The 23,311-nt window shown below is 36.9% G+C and overlaps 1 non-coding gene across 16 annotated transcripts in view; it reads left to right on the forward strand.

The window, feature by feature from the left end:
* Positions 1-239: 239 nt before the first annotated feature.
* The window catches only part of LOC100718470 (uncharacterized), a 286,223-nt gene continuing 263,151 nt past the window's right edge, over positions 240-23,311 (forward strand). For all 16 annotated transcript variants that reach the window (XR_010050631.1, XR_010050616.1, XR_010050619.1 and 13 more), the window contains exon 1: positions 240-641. This is a non-coding gene — a transcript (uncharacterized LOC100718470). The remainder of the gene's footprint in view (positions 642-23,311) is intronic.

Here is a 23,311-nt window from a genome sequence, read left to right on the forward strand (position 1 = left end):
TTGTTAGCAAGCATCTTAGATAATTCTGAATTTCCTTGTTCTGTACAGTGAAAGCAGTATGACCTTGAAAATCTTTGGGTTTTAACTAAGTTACTTCTCTCTCATCTGCTTCACACAGTTTGAGAGTTTTCATTCGTCTTCAATGGGTAAAAAAAAAGGTGATTTTTTTTTCTTGTCGGCGTTAAGCAGCAGAGAAAAATGGCTTGGCTGCAATTAAGACCTGTATGTAATGTATGACACTGATGATCTGTTGGTGTTAGAGAATAATCAGCAGATTAAGCACTAATGAGCAAAAAGGTATGTAGGGCAATGCACGGCTCTAAACAAAGGAAAGTCATTCAGTTCTTTGGCACCGGAAAGTCTTAGCAAGTGTTTTCCTCCAATTCATCAGCCAAACAAATGGAAGGAGTAATTAGAAGCAAAGCAGAGGCTTTGGCAGCAGGCTCTCATTTTCTAAACTAGAAGTAAACAATCATGTCTAAATCCTATTGCTGCTCCAACTACAACTGCTTTAACTTCATGATATATGCTGGTCTCTGTCCTTCAGTTCACCTTGACTCATCTCAGGAACACACTCTCATCTGCAGTGCTGCCCTGAGCCCTTCAGTGCTCCCTGGTTCCCTGGCTACCTGAAGCATTTGGTAAGACTGTTTGTTGGTTGTCATTTTCTCCCTCTCCCTGCTTCCTATTTCCCTCTCTCTTCCCACCTTTCATATAATATATATATATATATATATATATATATATATATACATACACACACACATATAATACATATATATATGTATATATAATGTGGCCATATATATAAAATGTGGTCAAGGGATATATAACACTAAGCCAGATAACATATAGTGATGAGATAGAGTGTGAAAGTAAGCCCATCTTAACAGTTCTATAAACTAATTTAGATAGGAGAGATAGAGATGTTTGGCAAGAAAAACCTCATGCCTGCACCCCTTGGTAATTCTCATTAGGTGAGAATCCAGTTGACTCTACGTGGAAAACTTTGAGACAGGTATGGGGGAGGGTTGGCTAGTGGCAAAGCAATTCTATATGGGGAACCACAGAACAGACAGACGCTTAGAAGGACCAGGACAGATCAAGGGAGTAATGACTTTAAAAAACCAAAGCAGAGCATTCATAAGGGATTAAGATAGCATCACTAGGACATTCAACAACAGTCTGAGTAGCATTTATTGAGGATTTAATTATTTATATCTCTTGAGTCATCTTAACTGTGTTAAACCTAGCTATCTCCCTAACCTGATTTTTATTTTTTGTTTTTGGTCTTGATAAGTCTCTAAATTGCCTAGACTGGGCTTGAATGTGTAAGTCTTCTTGGCTCAGCCACTCAGAGTGCGAGATTATAGGTGTGTACCACCATGCCTGGTTAGTTACCATAAAACTGTGTTTTATGGAGGAAAAAAGAACAAGAATTGGTAGCACATTACTTCAGGTGACACAGATTAATGATTGTTTTGCAACAGATGACTGGTGAAAAATTGTAAGAGATATAAGGGGTTAAGAATCTAAATAAATGACTTTTAGAAAATCTTCCATATTGGCTGAAGTGAGTGGCCTTGGAATCAGACACCAGTGATGAGAACAGCAGTATCCCAGTGGAGAAATGAGAATTTATAATAGCAAGTGAGTTCTAAGTGCGTGAACTAAGAACACTGCAGAAGTATGAGAGATTTTAACAAAGGACCCTAAAGAGTAAATAACCATTCAGAGCCTCAAGCAGGTCCTCAGTTGCACAAGAATTTATCCTGAGAGATTGCTTCCAACTCATCTAATTTGCTTTTCCAGTCCAAGAATTGAAGCCAGGAGGAAAAAAGTAGGATTTGTTCAACAATCTAGAGAGGTATAGCAAAGCTATAATTGGAATGAGGCAAATCTGAATTTGAAATCTGGCTCCTTAGTTTACTGCCTGAACAAACCGAAAGTACTTGGGGAAGTTACTCATGTGCCAAATGCGGATGGCACACAAACCCTACTTAGGATAAATGTAAGAGAGCTTGTTCTTACAATCACCGTGCAGTGGTACCTGTTGTCACAACAAACACGAACTCAAACTCCTGATGCTGGTGTTTCTTGAACAGAGCAAGCGGCTCCAACTTTCCAGGCATTGCTTGGAATTTCACAGCAGATCTTAACCGAACTAACTTCATGATGTAACTCACTTCATGTGTTGCTTTCTCCATAGAACATATCTTTCAGTAACAGTCACTTATATTATGTGAACAACAAAAACCCTGACTCTGAAGTTATCAGAAACATATGAGAAGTTTCTCTTCAAAGTAGCTGCTCAGATCTTCAAAATGAAAAGTTTCTCTTCCCAAAGAATAGTCTTCCAGTTATTTCAGGGGCTCTCCTGTATGTTCAATTCAAGAAAGTCAATTTCCCATTATTTCCTTTAGGTTCCAGTTAACTAGTGGTGAGGGATTCTGACTCCCAGGGCTCTTCAGTTTTAGTGATTGAATCTATCTTGGCTCCAGTCAGCCTGTGTTTTATGCTTCACTGGTCAGATACACGAGACTGCAAAGGAATCTTTTTAAGATACAGAAGAGAGTGCTTTCTCAGCAAGAGTAAGAGAAGTAGGCAGTGACAAATCCTTCTCACAGAACATATGTAGGGAAATTATTGGATTTAGCTACACTGAGGATACTTTGTAAATTTCCAAGGTATTAAAAGCCATTTTTGAATTAAATGGTTAAAACCTAATAAAAGCAGGAAAATATCTGGTTCTTCAACTTAATGTTGCTTCAGATTTTTTGGCTCATTGTTGTAAACAATGCATTTAAAAGTAATTTCTTAAATACTCAGAATTTTTTTTAAAACAGTGACTTGGAATTTGTGATCTGTTGGCATTTCCTAATATGGAAAACACTTCCAATATCCTTACAAACGTAAATTTCAGATTTAGCCAGTTGGAGGCCTAACACCTTTTTATATGTCATCTATATGTTAAATTTTTTAGAGAGGCTGAACTTCAAGATTCTTGACCTTCTGATCTTAGTTTCCAAACTTAAGGGCTCATAGATTCTTGCATTAGAAGGACTGTCCAAAGCTAAAAATATCTTACGCTTGATTGTACTTTATGATATACCGCTTGGGTTGTCAACTAGCCTTTGTAGAAATATCTGAAGTTGCTGGCACTGCTTGTTTCCAGAGGTCGCCTGATTTATTGCATAACTCTGACTTAGAAATTTAACATGTTTATTAAGCTGAAATCTAGCTCTTATGGCTGCAGATCTTTCTTATCTTTTGGGAAGAACTCAGAAGCATAGTTGTGATTATAACAAGATGGTTCAAATTTATTAAAGAAACATTTAGACCTTGAAGAAACTGGAACTATAATAAAAAATAAAGTGAAACTCTGCTATACTTCTACCCTGTGGAGATATTCACCATTGATATCCTTTAGTAGTTTTGTTGTATATTTGTATATTTCCTATGTGTCTTCGTAAATATATTCATCTATAAAATTGAAATCAAACTCTGGCTTTATACACAAATTTCAGAAGTATATCTCATTTCATGAACATTTCAACACATCATTAACTATTCTTCAAATTATGGTTTTAAAAGGTTTAATAATAGCTCCAAATTCTGATGTGCTACAGTTTACTGTTGGTAGTTTGCATGCATTTTAGGGTTCAATCAGCATTGGATTGAAAATAATTAGAAAAAAACATCGTGTCTTACTTTCTTTTTGCTTGGACGAAACACCCAACACCCACAAGTGAAAGGAGGAGAGGTTTATTTTGTCTTACAGTTTATAGAGATTTTAGTCCATGGTTGGCTATCTCAAGGCATGGTGGCATGGCAGAGGAGAAACAGTTCATGACATGGTGGCAATATCGTGGCTGGAGGAGGTATATGTACCCTTCTAGACCACACCAACAGTGATCCATCTCGTCCCATCAGGCTTCACCTCCCAACATCACACCCAGTTATAAACCCATCAGTGGGCTAAGGCAGCACGGCACACTCACAATCCAGTCATCTCAAAACCCCAGCTAAGAGTGTTTGAGGCTTTGGGGGGGACATGTATGTATAAACAATAACACATTGCGTCTTCACTCAACATGTGCAGACTTCCTTGCTGTTATTTTCTAAACAATGTAATAACTATTTACATAGCATTTTGCATTAAATTCGAATTCTATGTAATTTAGAGATTATGATTCTAAATTATAGGGAAGATGTATATAAGCTGTGTAGGTATAAGAAACATTCCATCTTTTTTCATAAAAGAGTGGAACAACTTTTAACTTTGGTATTTGTAAAGCATCCTAGCATCCTGGAATCAGTTCCCCATGTATATTAAAGAATGACTTGTTTTTACCATGCCTTCATTTGTTGATCACTTAGTTCAAATGAAAGCACATGTGTAAAATTTGAAATTACTTTAAAGTATCTGTTTTAAAAACTACTTTAAAATATTCCTCATTGCTGAGACAAAATACCCAATGCCCAAAGTTAAGGTAGGATAGGTTTTATTTAGCTCACAGCTTGTGGATGTTTCAATCCATAATTAATGGGCTTTAAGGCAGGGTGGCATGTGGCAGAGGGGTAATGATTCATGGCAGCAGAAGACAGAAAAGTCAAGAAAAGAATGGGAAGACAAGGCTCTTTCTGCTCTTTATATTGTACCCTGTCTACAGAGATAAGGGTGGTGCCAGTCCAATCGGTGGACTGATCCAGCCATCACCCACACTTAATCCCAGCACCTCTAATCCCAGCATTACTCTACAAATAAAGCACACATGCTAGATTCAGCCTCGGAAAAAGGTCCTCTAATCATATGAGTTTGTGGGGGGACATCTAAACATAAACTATAACAATATTTGAGGATTGTGGATGTATACTTCAAGTGTAAGATTCAACATTTTCCAATATTTATTCTAATTATGTTTTCTGTATTATAGCTTCTCTACCTTTCCCTTTTTTGAATCTCTTCTAGAATTTAATCCTATTTGCACACAAGGTACAACTTTCACCCACAACATAAATCATTACTTTAGTTGGCATCTGAGTATTTCAGATCAGTTCAGAAATATATTTTCCTAGATTTGTGAGTATTCTTCTATAGTCAAATAATGCAATTAATATTTTAGTAGTTTTTTATTGAGTAATACTGGCTATTAGTATTTTTACACTTAATCTATTATTTTTAGTTTATAAAACCATAGAGTACCTGGTACATGGTCCGTGTTTAACACTAATGAAAATTTGTGCTATTCATCTGCCAAGTGCATTTTCATCATAAATGCAATGATTTTTAATTCTATAAATTTGACTTTAGTATTTTTGTTAAGCCTTAAATTTATGAAACTTATGATTTCATGTACCTGTCTACTAATTCTAAGGTCTCTATTGGTTCTGTGTCACTTTCAACTGGTTAGTTTTTCTCCTAAGAAAGAGGAATATTTTTGTTCTTCTGACTCCTTAAATGTTTTATAGTCTTTGATTGGATGCCTTAAATTGTTAGTTTTATCTTTTGGGGTGCCGAGATTGTTTGCATGCCTATACATCTTCATGAGCATTGTTTTAGGATGCTGAGAAATCTTTTGGAAACAGTGACTCTTTTGACCCCATTTTCCTGGGTATTCGACATTTTATATGGTTCCTTCTTCAGTCCCACACAGTTTCCTCATATGTTTGTCCTGAGAAGTGCTCTCCTGAACACTGGCGAGGGTCCTTTGCTGACCTGAGACATTTTCTTCACACAACTCCCTGTTCTCTGAAGTTATGCCCCCCAAACTCTGGTTGCTTTGGTCTCCCTGGAGTCTGAGCTTCACCTCTTCCCTTTGGGGTGTTTGTTGGGCTTTTAGCTGGATCCCCACCCTACTGCATATGATCTGGCAAAATCTCTAAGGTTGTGGGGATTGGCAATCAGAGAGTACAGCTCATTCAGTTTCCATCTTCCAAGCATTAGTCTTATAATGTTTATCCAGCACTTACCAGTGTTTTATATGTTTTATTTATTTTCTTTATTTTTCAAGTGAGAGAGCAAATCTTGTCCCCATTACTCTATTTTGGCCAGAGAACTGCATTTTGGGTGTAACCCTTGGATCTGGTACATGCTAATGTGGAATCTTTATTTACTTACTTTTTGCATTTTTTTCGTTTTAATGGTCTTCGCTTTTTATATGGAGCATTTAGTCCATTCACAGTATTTCTAATACTATATCAGTATTTCTAATACTGATATATTTTGATTTATAGTCATCTTTTCTAATTTGTTTTTTATAACATTTCTACTTTTAAAAAATAACTTTCTTCCTGTCTCACAAGATCTATTATACATTGTGGATCTTATTTAAACTTTCAGTGTCTCACAACAGAGAAACAATGCAGTATTTACATGTTTGTCTTAATTCATTTAAGAGCATACTGGTCTCAGAGTCCATCTATTTAGCTATGAATGTCAAGTTCACCCTTGTTCATGACTAAGTAGTATTCTTTGTGACTCTATTGTATTAAAAACCGTGTCTTTTTAATGCATTGATCAGTTGATGGGCATTTGAATTGTTTCCAAGGTTTAGCTATTACAAACTATGTTACTATAATATGGGGCACATACATTGCTGTGATATGTTTTTAATCTTTTGGGAAGATACCAAGAAGTGGAATAACTGGGCCAAACAGGACTGCTAATCTTAGTTTTTTAAAGGAATCCGCACACTGATTTCCACAGTGGTTGCACCAGTCTGCACTCCCACCAACAGTGCAGAAGGATTCTTTCTTCCCACATCCTTGACAGCATTTGTTATTGGTTGATTTACTGATAATGGCCATTCTTTCTGGAGTGAGATGAAATCTCAGTGTTGCTTTAATTTGTATCTCTTGAATGCCCAGTGGTATTGAATGTTTTTTCCTATATTTCTTTGCTATGTCTACTTCTTCTGAGGAGTGTGTATTCATCTCTGACTCCTGGTTCTCTCCCTCCTTCTTTGCCTCCCAGTTTCGGTCTCTCTTTCTGTCCTGAGTCAGAACCTGGTCCTCATCTGTGCTAACCATGAAGTCTATCATGGATCTATGCCCCAGCCTGCAGCTTTTGTCTTTTTAAACTGCACAGTAAGAAAATCATTTTAAATTTATATATCAATAATATTTAGATTTTATCATTTACTAACTTTTGGTGTTTATTGTTCCTTACAAATAGATCTTCTGGGGAAAAGTCTCTGAACTTTTATTGTTCCAGCTGACATATGGTTTGGCTTTCATACAGAGATAGCCATGCCAAGGAAGTGAAGAGGGCCAGGCTGTTTGTTCCATGAAAGGAGAGACCCTGCTGGTATCCAGCACTGTACAGCTTTGCAGTGTGTCACACTTGCTTCTCAGACCTGTTCTCTTGCCCTTCATACTAGACTGAGATGCTCTACCCAGTGCCTGTCCTCTCCTGAATGCCTGTTGGTTTATATTTTCTTACCCACCTAAGTTGCCCTACTTGCTCCAAAAAAGAGACTTTTCTGATTCTGTCGCAAAACAAATTAACAAACCAAACCAAACCAAAATGAAACTTTGTCAAGCTTTATACAGACTATTTGAAAGTGAAGAGAGGGGCTCTCTTTTCTTTCTTCATATTAGCAAGTTGGACATATCTGCACCTTCCAAAGTGTCTGCCACTCCTTACATGCAGACAAGCATTTGTGATAAGAGAGGAAGGAGGTGGGGAAGTGTGTGTGTATAATTTCGGCACTGCGGTAGTAAAGCCAGTGTTCCAAATGACTGCGACCAGCCTGTTGTCCTGCAGAGACTGGGCCTGAAGAACTAAGATTTATAGCAATTAAGGAACAGGGAGAATGGAATTAAGATCTGTAAGTTATCAGACGTTTGAGAGAGCCAGCGGGGAGCAGGCTGAGCCACAGTTTTTTGGGTGCAGCCTGGAGTGACAGTGGGTTGGGGTTACTGAAGAGGACCCTTTTCAGTTGCCACTTTTTCTGAGTTCTGCCACAGTGTAAACTGAGAAAAGGATTAGGGAATCACGAGGTCATATAATTTGAAAAATGACAAACATGCTAGAGTATGTATGTCTCTTACATTTGGAACAAAACTCAGACCTATTTTATAAATAAGTTTTGGTGAAAAGTGAAGAGTTATAGAGCTCTTTGTTGTTACAATTTCTTTTTTTATTTTAAAAAAGAAAACAAAAAAGGGATAAAAACAATACAGAATTTCAAAAAAACAGGAAATTAACACTATATAGGTGTTTGCATAAGTTATCTTGAAAGTAGTTTTTCAGATTACAGTACAGACATAAAAAATGATTAAATAATAAGAAAGTAAAAACAGAAACTGTTCTTTTTGATGACTAATAGAGATTATTAGTATAATTGTCTATCTTGTATATATTTACACACACACACACACACACACACACACACACACACACAATCTTTTCCTTTCTTTTCTCTTTTCCCCATCCTTCTTGTTCTTTCTTTTTCTTTTTGAGCACTTTCTTTTCACAATATCTATTGTACATTCTGGAAGTTACTCTTTTTATTTGTACTACTGGAGACAATATGATATTTACACATGCAAGTCAGATTTATTTCACTTTTGAATATGGTCTCAAATTGCCTCCATTTACCTATATAAGTCTTAAGTTTATCCTTTATACCTGAGTGACACTCCATTGTATAAAAATACCACATCTTTTTTATCCATTCCACATTTGATGGGCATTTGGGTTGTTCCCAAGGTTTAGCTATTACAAATTGTGCTGCTATAATGTGGGTGCATGTATACTGCTGTCACATTATGTTTTCAGTTCTTCTGGGAAAACACCCAGGAGGGGAATAGCTGGTTTGAATGGAACCTTCAATTTTATGAGGAATCTCCAAGCTGATTTCCACAGTGGTTGTACCGGTCTACACTCCCACCAGCAGTGGAGAAGTGTTTCTTTCTTCCCCACAGCCTCGCCAACATTTGTTACTGGTTGATTTCTTGATCTTGGCCATTCTTTCTGGAGTGAGATGGAATCTCTGTTGTTTTAATTGACATTTCTCAAATGGCCACTTATGTTACATTGAACATTTCTTCAATTTCTTCATATTCATTTGCCATTTGTATTTCTTCATGAGATGAATGAGAAGTGAATGTTCACCTCAGATGCCCATTTTTGAAGAGGGTCTTTGAATTTGTGGGGCCTGATGTTTTTCTATCCTTTACTGTTCTGGATAAAAGTCCTTTGTCTGAGGGACAGCTGGCTACAATTCTTCCCCATTCTGTGGGTTTCTTTTCACTCTCTTGGTGATTTCTCTTAATGTGCAAAAACTTAATGAGATCCCAGTTGTTGATTCTGTTATAAATGCCATAAAAGAAGAAAACTTTTCAGTTTTCTTTGGAACTTAAAGACACTATGAAGAGTTTTGTTTGTGAGCATATGGGTTTCAAATATGCAAAACTAACATTCCTCTCAGTGTATGGATATGCAGGTGTTTGTATATCTGTGGAAGATAGTACCTTCTGGTATGTTATCTATTGTGATAGAATGGTGTTCTATTTGATATCTCTTCAAATGAGAATATACATTTAGATTCATACTATTTGGAGCCAATCCCCCAATGACTGTTTTTTGGCTGGAAGCAGACATGATATTTTCAAGAGTTCTATTGTTTATTCTTTGCACTCAAACATTTGTTCATTTGTTTTTCTTTGAAAGTGATAGAAAGGAGAATTTTATTAAGGAAATAAGCATCAGAGGTCTATTAGGTGCAAGGCACCTTGTTCATGCCAGAAAATAATTTTTTAAAAAATGAGAATAGGAGGAGAAGGAGGTAAGTTTGATCTTAGAACTCCAGGGTGGTTGTTTTTGTTAAATTCTGTTTCAATGAACAAATACTGCTTTGGCTTTTGCTTCTCGTTGAGCATATATATTTTTTAAAAGTGTTACTGCATATGTAACAGTTGGCCTTAAATGAAAAAGGAAAAAGGCCCAGCATTTTATTTAGTGCCTCATTCTCTCTGAATCTCTGTCTTTGTCTGTTTGTATGTCTGTCTGTCTATCTCTCTTCTCTCTCTCTCTCTCTCTCTCTCTCTCTCTCTCTCTCTCTATCTATCTATCTATGTATCCTTACTTAGACTTTTAAAACAACTCTGAGAATTGCTATTACTGTGTCTTTTTAAATGAGAACTGTTGGCTAAACAGCTTGCTCTAAATGTTTACTAAATGGAATAGGTAGGATTCAAATGCTCTTTTATTTGACTCCCAAACTAAGAATCTTTGCCTTATAATGCTCCTTGGAAATTCTTTTCTTTTAAAACTGTTTTAACTCTTTTTTTGTTATTTTGGGTTTTTTTTAACACACCAACTATATTTATTAGAAAAGAAGATAGTTATGAGATATACTCATATCTTTCCTTAACAAATTAGAAATAAAAGAATAAAACAAAAATCAAATAGAAGAAAATAATAAAGATCAGAAAACACAATCCTTTATCAAAATGCCAACATCATTTTTAATAAAAATTAAAATTTTGATTCTTACATTTTTGTAGATATACAAAAGACTCAGAATAATCTAAACAACATTGACACAGGAACAGAATTAGAGCCCCAACCCTCCCCAATTCCACGACTTATCACAAAGTTACACCAATCATGACAAAACAGCCTGATATCAAGATGCACAAACTACCAAGGTACCAATATAAAGTCCCAAAATAGATACCCACATAATAGACAATTGATTTCTGGCAAAGACACAAAAGCAGTTAAGTGGAGAAAGGATTGTACCTTAAGTAAATATACTGAAACAACTGTATATACACATGAAAAAAACCCAAACCTTATAGCACATCAAAAAGTTATTAAAACATCCAAAAGTCAGCTCAGAACAGCTCACAGTGGGTTAGTTACAGTGAAGACAGGTGTGACTTGAGTTGTTGCTTTGGCTGAGGCCATTTACTCTGGGACAGAAAGACTCGGAAAAGGTGTAAAAGGGATGGCAGAACCCTTCAGAGTGTTCAGTGAAAGGAGGCATTGAATTCGCTTCTGAGGAGGCCAAGTGGTTGACAAAGCCATTATGCTGCTTTTTAAAAGACTATCTTAACTGATTTTTATATACATATGGATGTTTTTTCTTTCAGCTTGTCACACTAATGAAACTATACTATGTTTACACATGCATATCTGATTTATTTCACTAATAAGTATGTTCTCAAGTTGCATCCATTTACCTATAAAAGTCTCCGGTTTATCATTCTTTATGGCTAAGTAGTATTCCATTTATAGAAATATCAAAATTTTTAAATCTTTTCCTCAGTTGATGGGCATTTAGGTTTTTTCCAAGATCTGGCTATTATAAACTGTGCTGGTATAAACATGGGTACACATATGTCACTGTGGTATGATGTTTTTAATTCTTTTGGGAAGATACCCAGAAGGGGAGTAGCTGGGTGGAATCCTAGGTTTCTGAGGAAGCTCCACACTGATCCACAGTGATTGCACCAACCTGCATTCCTACCAACAGTGGAGAAGGGTTTTCCCTTCTCTTTTCCCCTTTGGCCCTGCCAGCATTTGTTACTGGTTTATTTCTTAATAGTAGCTATTCTTTCTGGGGTGAGGTAAAATCTCAGTCTTGTTTTAATTTGTATCTTTCAAGTGGCCAGCACTGCTGAATATTTTTTCATGTATTTATTTGCTGTTTGTACTTCTTCATCTGAGAAGTGTGTGTTCATCACAGATGCCCATTTTTGGACTGAGTCTTTAAATCTAGGAGCATTTAATCTAGGGCTGATTTTTTGAGTTCTTTATACATTCTCAATAATAATCCTTTGTCTGAGGAACACCTGGAAAACATTTCACCCACATTGTGAGTTGTCTCTTCACTCTGTTGGTAGTTTCTTTTGTGTGCAAAAGCTTTTCAATAGGATGAGATCCCATTTGTTGATTCTTTGTGATAAGTACTATTTAATTTGACTTTTATTTATAAAGTCTTTGCCTACACCAATGTCTTCAAGAGTTTTATTTACTCTATCTTCCAACACATTTAATGTTTCTGTTTTACTATTCACATCTTTAATCCATTCTGATTTTAGCTTAGTACATGATGAAAGATATGGGTTCAGTTTTAATCTTCGGCATGTGGAAAGCCAATTTTCCAATACCGTTTGTTAAACAGGTTATCTTTCTTCTAGTGGACGTATTTGGCACCTTTGTCAAAGATAAGGTACCTTAGGGTGTCTGCACTTGTTTCTGCATTTCTAATCTATTGCATTTATTTTCAGGTCTGCTTTTTTGCCAGTGCTATACTGCTTTTTATTGCAGTAGCTTTATAGAGTAATTTCAAGCCAGGGATTTTGATGCCCCCTGTCTTGTCTTTTTGCCCAGGATCGCCTTTGCTATTCCAGGTCTCCTGATTCCAGATGAATTTTAGGATTGTTTTCTCGAATTCTGTTAGATATGTTACTGGAATTTTGATTTGGATTACATTGAATCTATATATTAGTTTTGGAAGTGTGGCCATTTTCACTCTATTGGTTCTCCTACCCAAGAGCCTGGATATCTCTCCATTTTCTAATATCCTCATCAATCTCTTTGTTCAGAGCACTATAGTTTTCCATGTAGAGGTCTTTTACATGCTTCACTAGACTGATTTCTAGGTATTTCATTTTTTGATGCTATTCTAAAAGGTATTGTTTCCCCGATTTTTTCTCTCAGTGAGTTTGTTATTCATGTACAATGAAGCTATTGATTTTTGAGTGTTGACTTTGTGACTAGCTACATTACTGAATTTGCTTATTAAATCTAGAAGTCTTTTGATGGAGTTTTTGGGATCTTCTAAGTAGAGTATCATGTCATCAGCAAATAATGATAATTTAACTCCTTCCTTTCCTATCTTTATTCCTTTTATTTGTTTCTCTTGTCTAATTGCTCTGGCTGAAGTTTCCAGGACTATGTTGAGTGCAGATAGTGGACATCCTTGTCTTGTTCCTGATTTTAGAGTGAAAGCTTTCCATTTTTGTTCCTTTAGTATGATGTTGACTGTTGGTTTGTCATGTATGGCTTTTACCAGATTGAGATAAAGACCATCTATTCTAATTTTCTATAGGGTTTTTATCGTCAATGGGTGCTGGACTTTGTCAAAAGCTTTTTTCTGCATCTATTGAGATAATCACGTGATTTTTGTCCTTGGCTCTGTTAATATGATGTATTACATTTATGGATTTATGTATGTTCAAACATCCCTGCATCTCTGGGATGAATCCCACTTGATCATGATGTACAATCTTTATGACGATTTGCTGCAGTGTGTTTGGCAGGATCTTACTGAGGGGTTTTCCATCAGTGTTCATTAGGGAAATAGTCCTGTAATTCTCTTTCTTAATTGGGTCCTTCTGTGCTTTTGGAATCAGAGTAATGCTTCCTTCCAGGAGTGCATTTGGGAGTATTGCTTCCCTTTGAATTTCATTAAAGAATTTGAGAAATAGTGGTGTTAGGTCTTCACCAAATTTCTTGTAGAATTCAGCATTGAATCCATCAGAGCCTGGGCTTCTCTTTGTTGCTATGTTTTTAATTACATCATTAATTTAATTTATTGATATTGGGTTATTTAGAAGTTTTATATCTTCTTGATTCTGCTTTGGTAATTCATATGTATCTAGGAATCTGCATTCTTCTGTATTTTCCATCTTACTAGAATACAAGTTTTCAAAGTAGGTATATATAATTTTCTGCATTTCTGCAAGGTCTGTTGTGATTTCATCATTTCCTTCCTAGATGCATGGATGGAGTCTTTTCTTTCCTTCTTTTGATATAGTTGGATAACAGTTTGTCGATTTTATTCAATCTTTCAAAAAACCAACTCTTTGATTCAATTATATGTTTAGTCTCCAGTGTGTTAATTTCTGCTCTGATCCTTATAATTTCTTCCCTTGTGTGAGCTTTTGGTTTGGTATTCTCTTCATTTTCTAGAAGTTTGAGGTTCAACATTAAGGTATTTGTATGTGCTTGCTCTGTTTCCTGATATAGGTATTTACTGCTATAAATTTTCCTCTTAAAACCGCTTTCATTGTGTCCCACAAGTTCCAGTATGTTATATTGTCATTATCACTTAACTATAAAAACTGTCTAATTTCTTTTTAAATTTCATCTGTGACCCATTGATTGTTTAGTAGAGTACTATTTAATTTCCATGTGTTGATGAAATTATTTGGTTTCCTTTGGCGTGAATTTCCAATTTCACTGCACTATGGCCTGATAGCATGCATGGGATAATTTCAATTTCTTTGTATTTACGTAAGCATGTTTTATGAGCCATTGTATGGTCAGTTTTGGAGAATGTCCCTTGTGCAGCTGAGAAGAATGTGTATTCTGATGTTATGGGGTAGAACCCTCTACAGATACATATTAAGTCCATTTGCTCAAAAGTTTGATTTAGTTCTAATATTTAATTTTTGATTTTGTGACAGCAGGGTATTTAGCTCTCCCAGTACAATTGTGTTAAGGCTTATTTGATTTTTCATGTCCATTAATAATTGTTTTGTATAACTAGGTGCACTAATATTTATTGCATTTATATTTATGATTGGTATCTTTTCCTCTTGGATTGTTCCCTTTACCAGGATATAGTGACCTTCTTTATCACTCTTAATCAGTCTTGGATTGAATGTACTTTATCTGCAAACAGAATAGAAATCTCTGTTTTTTTCTGAATTCCTATTGCATGGAGTATTGTTTTCCTCCTTTAAATTTTAGTCTATAAATTTCTTTTTTAATTAAATATGTTTCTTGTATGCAGCATATTGTTGGATCTTGCTTTTTGATCCATTCTACCAGTCTGTGTCTTTTGACTGGTGAATTGAGACCATTAACATTAATGATTAAAACTGATATATATTGACTTATCCTTGTGATGTTATTTACCTATTATTGGTCCCCCCCTTTTTTTCTCTTTTCTCTGATTGTTTGCCTTTCCTGGTGGATTCCTTCTGTTGGGGTTCATGGAGTTGCTAGCTTATTATCACTTTCTAGAATGTCCTTCAGAACATTTTGGAGTGCTGGTTTTGTGGTTGTAAATTTCCTCAGATGTTCTTTGTCATGAATGTATCTCATTGTTTCATCAATTTTGAAAGATAGTTTTTTGAGATACATCAGTCTGGGTTGAAAGTTTTTTTTCCTTTACAGCTTGGTGTACTTCACTCCAACCTCTTTGACTTGAGAATTTATGCTGAGAATTCAGCTGTAATTCTGTTGGGCTTTCCTTTATAAGTGATTTATTTCTTTTTTTTTTTGTATCCTGCTATTTTTATTTATTTTTCCCTTAATTAAAAAAAAGAAAAAAGTAAATAATTTAAAAAAGGGGGGGGATTGAGATAAAAGAGGGCATAACAACAGAACAGCACAGGTCAAATCAGAACCATTTAAGCAAACGAGTGTTTTATCACAAGATATTCTGACATAAAAATAGTTACCATAGTGTCTCTTTCCTTGAAATCTTTGAGTATAACTTCTTATACTGTAGCACCAAACATATCACGACACTATAAAACCATTCAAGAGAATGACATTATTACAGGGTATTTAGAACCAATTGACAAAAAATGAACAATGGTTTCTATATAAACTCCTTGTCTATAAAAGTTTTTGCTTATATTATCATATATAATAAAACCCAATAAGATACAACCTTTTAAGACCAATGGAGACTGAAGAATACACGTTTGATGGGACTTCAAAACAAGATGATACTAAATCAGCACTAGCTATTATGATGCCTTATTTTCTCCAAAATTGCTGTTCCTACCTTCCAATCTTCTCTGCTTCATTTCTGTTGAGCTCTTTTTCTGTCGTTCATTAGCAGTTTGTCATTCTTCATTTCATTTTCTGCTACAGTCATTGTGGCCTCTCTGCCACTATTTCTGGAATCTTGGTATTTTCTTTTTTTAGACTATCCTGCAGTATTCTCTGTAGAGTTGAATTAGTGGTTGCAAATTCCCCTAGTTCCTCTTTATCCTGGAAGCACCTTGTTTTTCCATCAATTTCTGGACAGTTGTGCAGGATATATCAATCTTGGCTGGAGGTAATTATCTTGCAAAGCTTGAATTATTTCTCCCCACGCTCTTCGTGATTTGATGGTTTGTGCTGAGAGGTCTGCTGTAATTCTGACGGGTGTTCCATTGTAAGTGATCTGTTTCTTGTCTCTGACGGCTTTTAATATTCTGTTCTTATATTGGATTTCTTGAATTTTGATTATTATATGCCTGGGTGTAGCTCTGTTTGGGTTGTAGGTTGCTGGGGTCCTGTATGCCTCATATATCTGAATATCTTTACCATTTGCCAAATTAGGGAAATTCTCTTGGATTATTTCTGTGAATAGCTTTTGTAGTCCATTTGTTTGTGTCCCCACTTTTTGTCTTATGTTTTTAATTCTTAAGTTATAGAGCCTCTTATCATTTTCTAGTTTTTGTATTGTTGCTGTTTGGTTTTTTTGTTATTTTTAAGAAGTTTTTCATTTCATGCTCCCATATTACAAATTTGTCCTTCAGTTCAGATAATCTGTCCTTAGTTTCTTTCAAGCTGTTATGCCAGTTTTCGATAGAGTTTTTAGTTTCCTGGTAATCTCTTTGAACCTGCTTCATGTATTCTATGTTTTCTCTATCTTCTCCATCAAACAATTCTCCCCTTTTTTTTCTGTTCTTCCATTCCACTATCTGTTTTTTCTTGGGCGGTGCTTAGCATTTCTCTAACTATTCTGCTTATGTCTTGCTTCAGGTCATTAATAACTTCATTCCTGAAGTCGTCTATGAGGCTCTGGAGATAGCGCTTTATATCTATTAGTGCTGTGTCTGCTATTGCATGTTTCTCAGGATTGGGGGCTGAGGACCCTTTCTTGTTGCTCCCTCTTTCCATATTCTTTGTTCCTTATATTTAAGTGTGTATAGGAGGCCCAGCTTCCTTCCCTGTCGGCCACAGTCTGTTTGAATTGCACCGGCTTGATGTTCCCGCCCACTGCAGTGTACTAGGGAGACACAGACCTGGGCAGCCTATGCCATGCCTGCCCCTCCAGGTTAACCTACCCCAAGGCTTCACTTCTAGGGTGCACCTTCAGGCACTGGGTCCTGAGTTGAGCTAGCCTATTGGGTCTCAGCCAGTGGCATCTCACAGGCCAGACACTCCTCACCAATCCCACTTGAGAGGGGGATATGTGACTGAAGTCACTGCAGCTTCTTGTTCCGGGAAGTCTGCCTGATCCGAGTATGTCCTCCGCTGAAGCCTCCTTCTCTATGTAAGGGTCCGATTCACTCACTCACTGCAGGTCGATGCAGGGCACCTGACCAGTCCTGCTCCCAACTCCTTTCAATGCTTCCCACTCTCCGAGCTTTCACTCCTCTCTCCCTGCTGTGCCAACAGGAATGCAACAGTGGCTGCAGGTAATTCAAATCACAGTTTCCAGTGGCGCGGGTCCAACTTCCGTGCTGAGACCTTATCTGTGCCTGCTGTCTCACCAGGATTGTGTTTCCAGATGGTTTCTCTTAATGTAGTTCGTTCCTGGGTCAGCAAAGAATATCCCCCCTTGCCTGGGACTTCTTGCCCAGCACCATTCCTAGATTTCAAGTGCGGTTTCTCAGAGAGCCTCCGAGGCTGCTGCTATCTATCCACCATGTTCTCCTGGAATCTAAAGTGTCAAGTGATTTATTTCTTTTCCCTGACTGCTTTTAAGATTCTATTCTTGTGTTGAATTTCTGGAATCTTGACTATGATATGACTGAGTGTAGACTTCTTTGGTTATTCCTAAGTAGAGTTCTATATGCCTCATTTATTTGTATGTCAAATTATTTTTCTTTACCAGCAAAGTTTTCTGTCATGATGTCTGTGAACAAGTTTTTAATGTCATTTGTGGTATCTCCTGCTTGTTCATCGACTCCAGTTAATCTTAAATTATTCTTCTTTGTCTCATCTACAGCTGCTGGATTGATTTCTCATTGTCCCATGCTAGTTTTGAGAAATCTTTCTTTTCCTGGTCATTAACTGCAAGCCTGTCTTCAATATCTGAGATCCTGTCCTCGCATTGGGGTAGTCTGCTTTGAACACTTTCAGTGGAGTTTTTTTTTTTTTTTTTTTTTGGTCTTTTTCGTTTTCGTTTTTATCGGTACCAGGGATCGAACTCACGACTGTCTGCTTGCAAGGCAGGCGCTTATGCTGCTGAGCTAAACCCCCAGCCCCTAGTGGAGTTTTTATTTCCCTGGATATCTGCTTGAATCTTTATGAATTCCGGTTGTTTCCTATGTTGCATTTCCATAATTTGCTTAAGCTCATTTATTTTTTTGTCTGTGTCTGCCCTAATATCACTAAGCATGGTGTGTATTTTGGTAATCTCTTGTAGTTATTTGAGAGATTATTTCTAATTTCATTTTTCCAGACCTTCATTCAATTGCTTTGTTGCCACTTCAGAGAGATCTGGTAAGGGCTTTCAGATTTTCCCTCATTGCCTCCTGAGCTTGCCTTTGGAGAATTGGGTGTCTTAGGTTGTGTCTTAAGTGTCTTCTCATTTCTTTTTTAGTTTAATACCTGGGGTGATACTTGTTAGTTTTCTATGTTGGTTTGCATTATTGGTGGTATTTAGGATACTCCGGTAATGACCACTTCTGTGAGGTTATCTTTGAAGTGTAGCTGGGTTTTGGACTTTGGGTCTGTTGGATGATCTGACTTCCTCAGTGTGTTGAAGATGAGAAGCTGTTGCTCACCTGCAATAGTACCTGGTTCTTTGGCACAGTGCCAAAGACTAGGGGTCACAGAATTTTCTGGGACCCCTAGTCAACTTCAGTCATGGATTATCAGTGTTTAAGAACAATTTAGAATAATTATGTAAATTTTGGTTGTAATAGTGCCAATAGCATCAAACACAGATTATACAATAATAAACTGGGCCAGCCCCTGATTTGCAACTTTTAACCATGTGAGCTGAATTTGTGACAATATAACAATGCAAAAACAATTATATAAATGTGTAACTCCATAATCTGTCAACTCTGTCCTCAAGGATTAAGATTCAAAATGGATTAAGGAGAAAATAGAGAAGTGGGAAAACAGAAACAGATTACAAGTCAGTTGGAGGACATGTATGGATCCCAACAATTTGGGGAAACTGATGCAGAAGACTGAAGGAAAAAAGAACTGGAAGAGATAAAAGGTAGAACAGAACAAAACCACACCCTCGAGGAGGTTACGAACCACACTCACACCCCCCAAAAAGCAAGCAATAAAAGAGAATGAGAAACAAAAACAACTGAATAAAACAAACAAACAAACAAACAAGAAAAGAAAAAAATAACAACAACGATAAAAGTAGTCCACTTCCAGGATTCTCTCTGGATTCACTTGTAGACAGCCTATGGTGACGGCATCCTGAATCATGCCACTGTATCCCCATGAGCTAGGACTTGCTTTATGATGGAGTAGTAGACAACCTTAGTGAGCCTGCCCCAAGTCCAGACTCACTGGCTTGCAGTATCCCCAGCAGTTTCCACAAGGCTGTGCCCAGCTAGCATCTTCTGGAGGAAGCTGGTAGCAGTTCTGGTAGCAGTTCTGGTTTATCTGGCCTGACTCCAAAATGACTCCTGGCTAATCGCTCTCTCCCGTGGGAGGATTGAGTCCTCTTCACTCACTGCCAGCCAGTAAGGTCCTCCGTGTCTGCCACTTCCCTCCTCTGCTAAGTCTCTGGGGCCACCAGCCTGCACGGTCACTGTGACCACATGTCCCCAGGTTCCAACAGCTCCCCTCACACAGTGAGTCCAGCTCCGGGTGAAGGCATCACCAAGTCCTGCCTTCTTCTTCATCGAAGTTTTCCTTTTCACTCTCTCTGTGAGCTTTGATTCAGTCTTCAGACTTTTTCATGGTTCCCCTCTCCCTTCCTTCCTGTCTTCCTCACGATGACATATTTCCATGTCTAGATGCTGTCTCTCAGAGGGCTGTTTTCTCTGCTGTGTACTGGTCTGCCATCTTCCCGGAAGTCCCTACACTTAAACATTTGGCTTTTAAAATCTTTTCTTTGTCTTGTTTTACTCTGAAATACCTTATGTTTCTGCCAAAGAATGCTCAGTAATTTCATTCTTTATTTATGGCAATGAAAACTTACTGGTAATAATAATTATTGCCCTAGTGTAAACTGACATTGATTTTATACCTAAATATTAGGTTTACCATGAGTGCCATTCAGGATGAAGTCAGATACAGCTCGTCCTTCCCCCAGTGACAACAGGTCAGTAGGCAGAGGTTACAGAGATTGGCCATTGCCATGCCACAGTAGATCTTAGTGTGGAATCCAGTGCTTTCTACTGCATCATACATTACCAGCAATGAACAATTTAAGAGCATTCAGAAATTGGAAATATTGCTCCTCATGTGTGTTTTGTAGCTGAAACAAGAAATTCTCATAATGGTGTTACTTTATTACTCACAAACCACTTGTTGAATTGGAGAGAATTTAGAAACATGCAGAATATTCTGTGATTTTTATGGTATTCATAGAAGACTCATAATTTCATTTGTGCATAACAAGTACCATTGTATAAATGAGTAAGATATATCATCTTTTGGATCAGTCTGTCTTTGTTTTGGATTCTGAGGTTCAAGAGAGCTAGGCTAAATTTAATTCTGACTAGTGTGACCATTTTGCTTTCCATTAGTGGTTTTTTTTTTTTTTCTTATTCTTAATTACATTGGGATTTTGCTCCAGCTTTACAGTGTGGGTAAAGTGTATGTGGAAACTTTTCCAGCCTGTGGCCTAAATGACATCCTAAAGTTATGCCTTCAAAGTCTGACCAATCACCTCCTAATCAAGGGATTAATGAACATCATAAATTATAAATTCACTAGGAGGTTGGACATGTTTCCAAAACTTAAGTTAGTGATTATAATCATTGTGTAATTCCAGTCTTACAATAAAACTGCTGACGAGAGCCTTCAATCAGTTGCAAAGTGTTCTTTTGCTCATTGTGAAGCATTTTCCCTGAAATTAGGTCATCACAGAACGTTGTTTTCATTTTGGTTGCTAGAAACAAACAACAGTGTGCTCCAATGGAAAATTAAAGTCAGAAGATCTAAAGTCTCCTGAGATCAGGAGGACTAGATTCATGGTTCACAGTAAATTCTGTGAGCTTTTCTGTACCATGTTTCTTCACTTTTAAAATCTGAATTGAAAAAAATTATCCATGAAGTGTTTTTCTGCACAAAGTTGCAATGATTGTTTTTGATTAACCTGAGAAAAAAAGTTAATATTTTATATATTCACCTATTACTCATGATTGCATTGATTTATTTATCATACAATTTCTAAGTGACATCACTATGTAAGTAAATGTGTTATTTACTTAAAATTCATATTTATCTTAATTAGTGTTTATTTTCTTCTTGGAAGAATGTGCTTTCTTCCCTTTGTCTTTCTTTCCTCTCTCTTCACCTGTCATTCAATAAATGACATTTGATTCTACCCTAAGATCGGCTATGGTGTGACGATGACCAAGGCAGTGTTCTCAGTGGGGGAAGGATGAGATGTTTTTTATGAAAGAGCATTAAAAGTTTATGAACTTTCTGATTTGGATCTGAACCATTTGATTAAAATTTGTTAAAATCTTTACCTCATTTGTCACTTACAGAAAGAATGATATTTTAAATAGATGATAAAGTGTTTAATGTATAAAGTTGATTTTTCATGAGGTTGATAATGAAACCGATGTCATAACTGTGTTTGTAAATGGATATGGATAATTTTATATGATATGAATTATGGTGGTGGGCTGTATACTGAAGAATAACATAAATTTATACGAAGAAATCAGAGATGCAATGGAAAGAAACTGGTTGTGCAAGCTCCTTCCTTTAGAGAGTTTTCTTTTTGTTTAACCTGTTGTGTTCTTGCAATAGTCAACAGAAACAGGTTTATTTATTAGAAATAGACCTTTGATTCTCAAAAAATCTGGTAGAAGACAGGGGTAACATTCACCATAACACTTAGATGGTTTAATTTCTTTTTAAAATTTATACAGCACTGGGCTGCTTTCTGGAGCTGGTACAAGAATTTGTCATCTGTGGGATCAGAAATAGGAGAATAAAATGATTGCTTACTTTGCTGCTGAGCTACGTTGTAGGCAAATTCTCTGCTGGCCTAGTATTTTGAGAAGATGATGTTTAGGCCTGAAATGCAAAAGGAAGCAGATTTGTTAAAACTCATTTTTGACCCTCAATGAGCAAACATGTAAAATAACCACATTCTAGAAGTTAGTTCTAAGCATGGTCCTCGTGTCAGAAGCATTGGTGAACCCTGGAGATGGAAGCAGGGGAAATCTGCTGGGTGTGGCGGAGCTCACTGGACACTCCAGCTGGGCTCTGCTAGCAACAGAGTGCCACAGGATGCCTTTAAAATAAATCAGCAATGAAAAGCTCTGTTACAAAGAAGGCACAAACAACTAATAGCACCAAACTTTTGCTACATCTTGTACTCTGAATAACTACTCTTAGTATTGAGACACACCCCCTATTAAGTATTGTTATTGTCCTATTATTTTGTAACAACATTTTTTTCATAAATTAAAAAATAAAAACAATCTATAACAACACCCAAATGGTTTGCTTTCCTATAAAACTCTCCCACTGCCGCAGTGCAGAGGGATGAGGGATGCGCACGGTGGGAGACCAGAGCTGCCAGGGTCCTGAAGATGCTGGGTGATCTGGGAGATGGGGCGGAGGACTCAAGTCAAGGGTATGTAGGGTCAGACAGCGAGAGTGGCTCCTTGATTTCTGATTTTGTGTCTGGGTAGAGAATTAAAAAGTGGGGAAGAGGAGGAGTTTTTAGGCTTGGTTAGAGGTTAAGATACCTTGCTACACCCCTCTGTTACAAAGGAAAAATGGATAGATGAACGTAAGAATTGGAAGATGTCATTGGTATTATCAATTAAAAAAAAAAAAAACAACCAGAGAAAGTCTCCAAACAATGGTGGTTGATAATTACTTGGTAATAGCAAAATGTTTCCATGGAAATACACGTGCTGCAGTGAATGATGGTAGGATTCAAAAAGGGATTGAGGCAAGGAGATTTTTAAGGCAAAAATGAGGGCAATTATGTCAGACATATTAAAGCAGTAATCTTTCAAAACAATCATTAATAGCAGGGGGGAAGTTACTCTGAGACTGAACAGACTTCAGACTGGGTGGCTGTGCCTGTCCACTGCCTGGCCAGATGTCCTCGAAGAGGTGCTTTTTTGTACAGTGTTGCAGTGATCTTTGTGCAAGCTGGTGGTCCTGGCAGTCTTTGGTGTTAGTTACTATCAGACAGTCATAAACGAGAATCTTCAC

The sequence above is a fragment of the Cavia porcellus genome, unplaced genomic scaffold (genome assembly GCF_034190915.1).
Source record: "Cavia porcellus strain 051 isolate PalLab524CR breed Dunkin Hartley unplaced genomic scaffold, mCavPor4.1 scaffold_11, whole genome shotgun sequence".
In the NCBI taxonomy this organism is placed as follows: domain Eukaryota; kingdom Metazoa; phylum Chordata; class Mammalia; order Rodentia; family Caviidae; genus Cavia; species Cavia porcellus.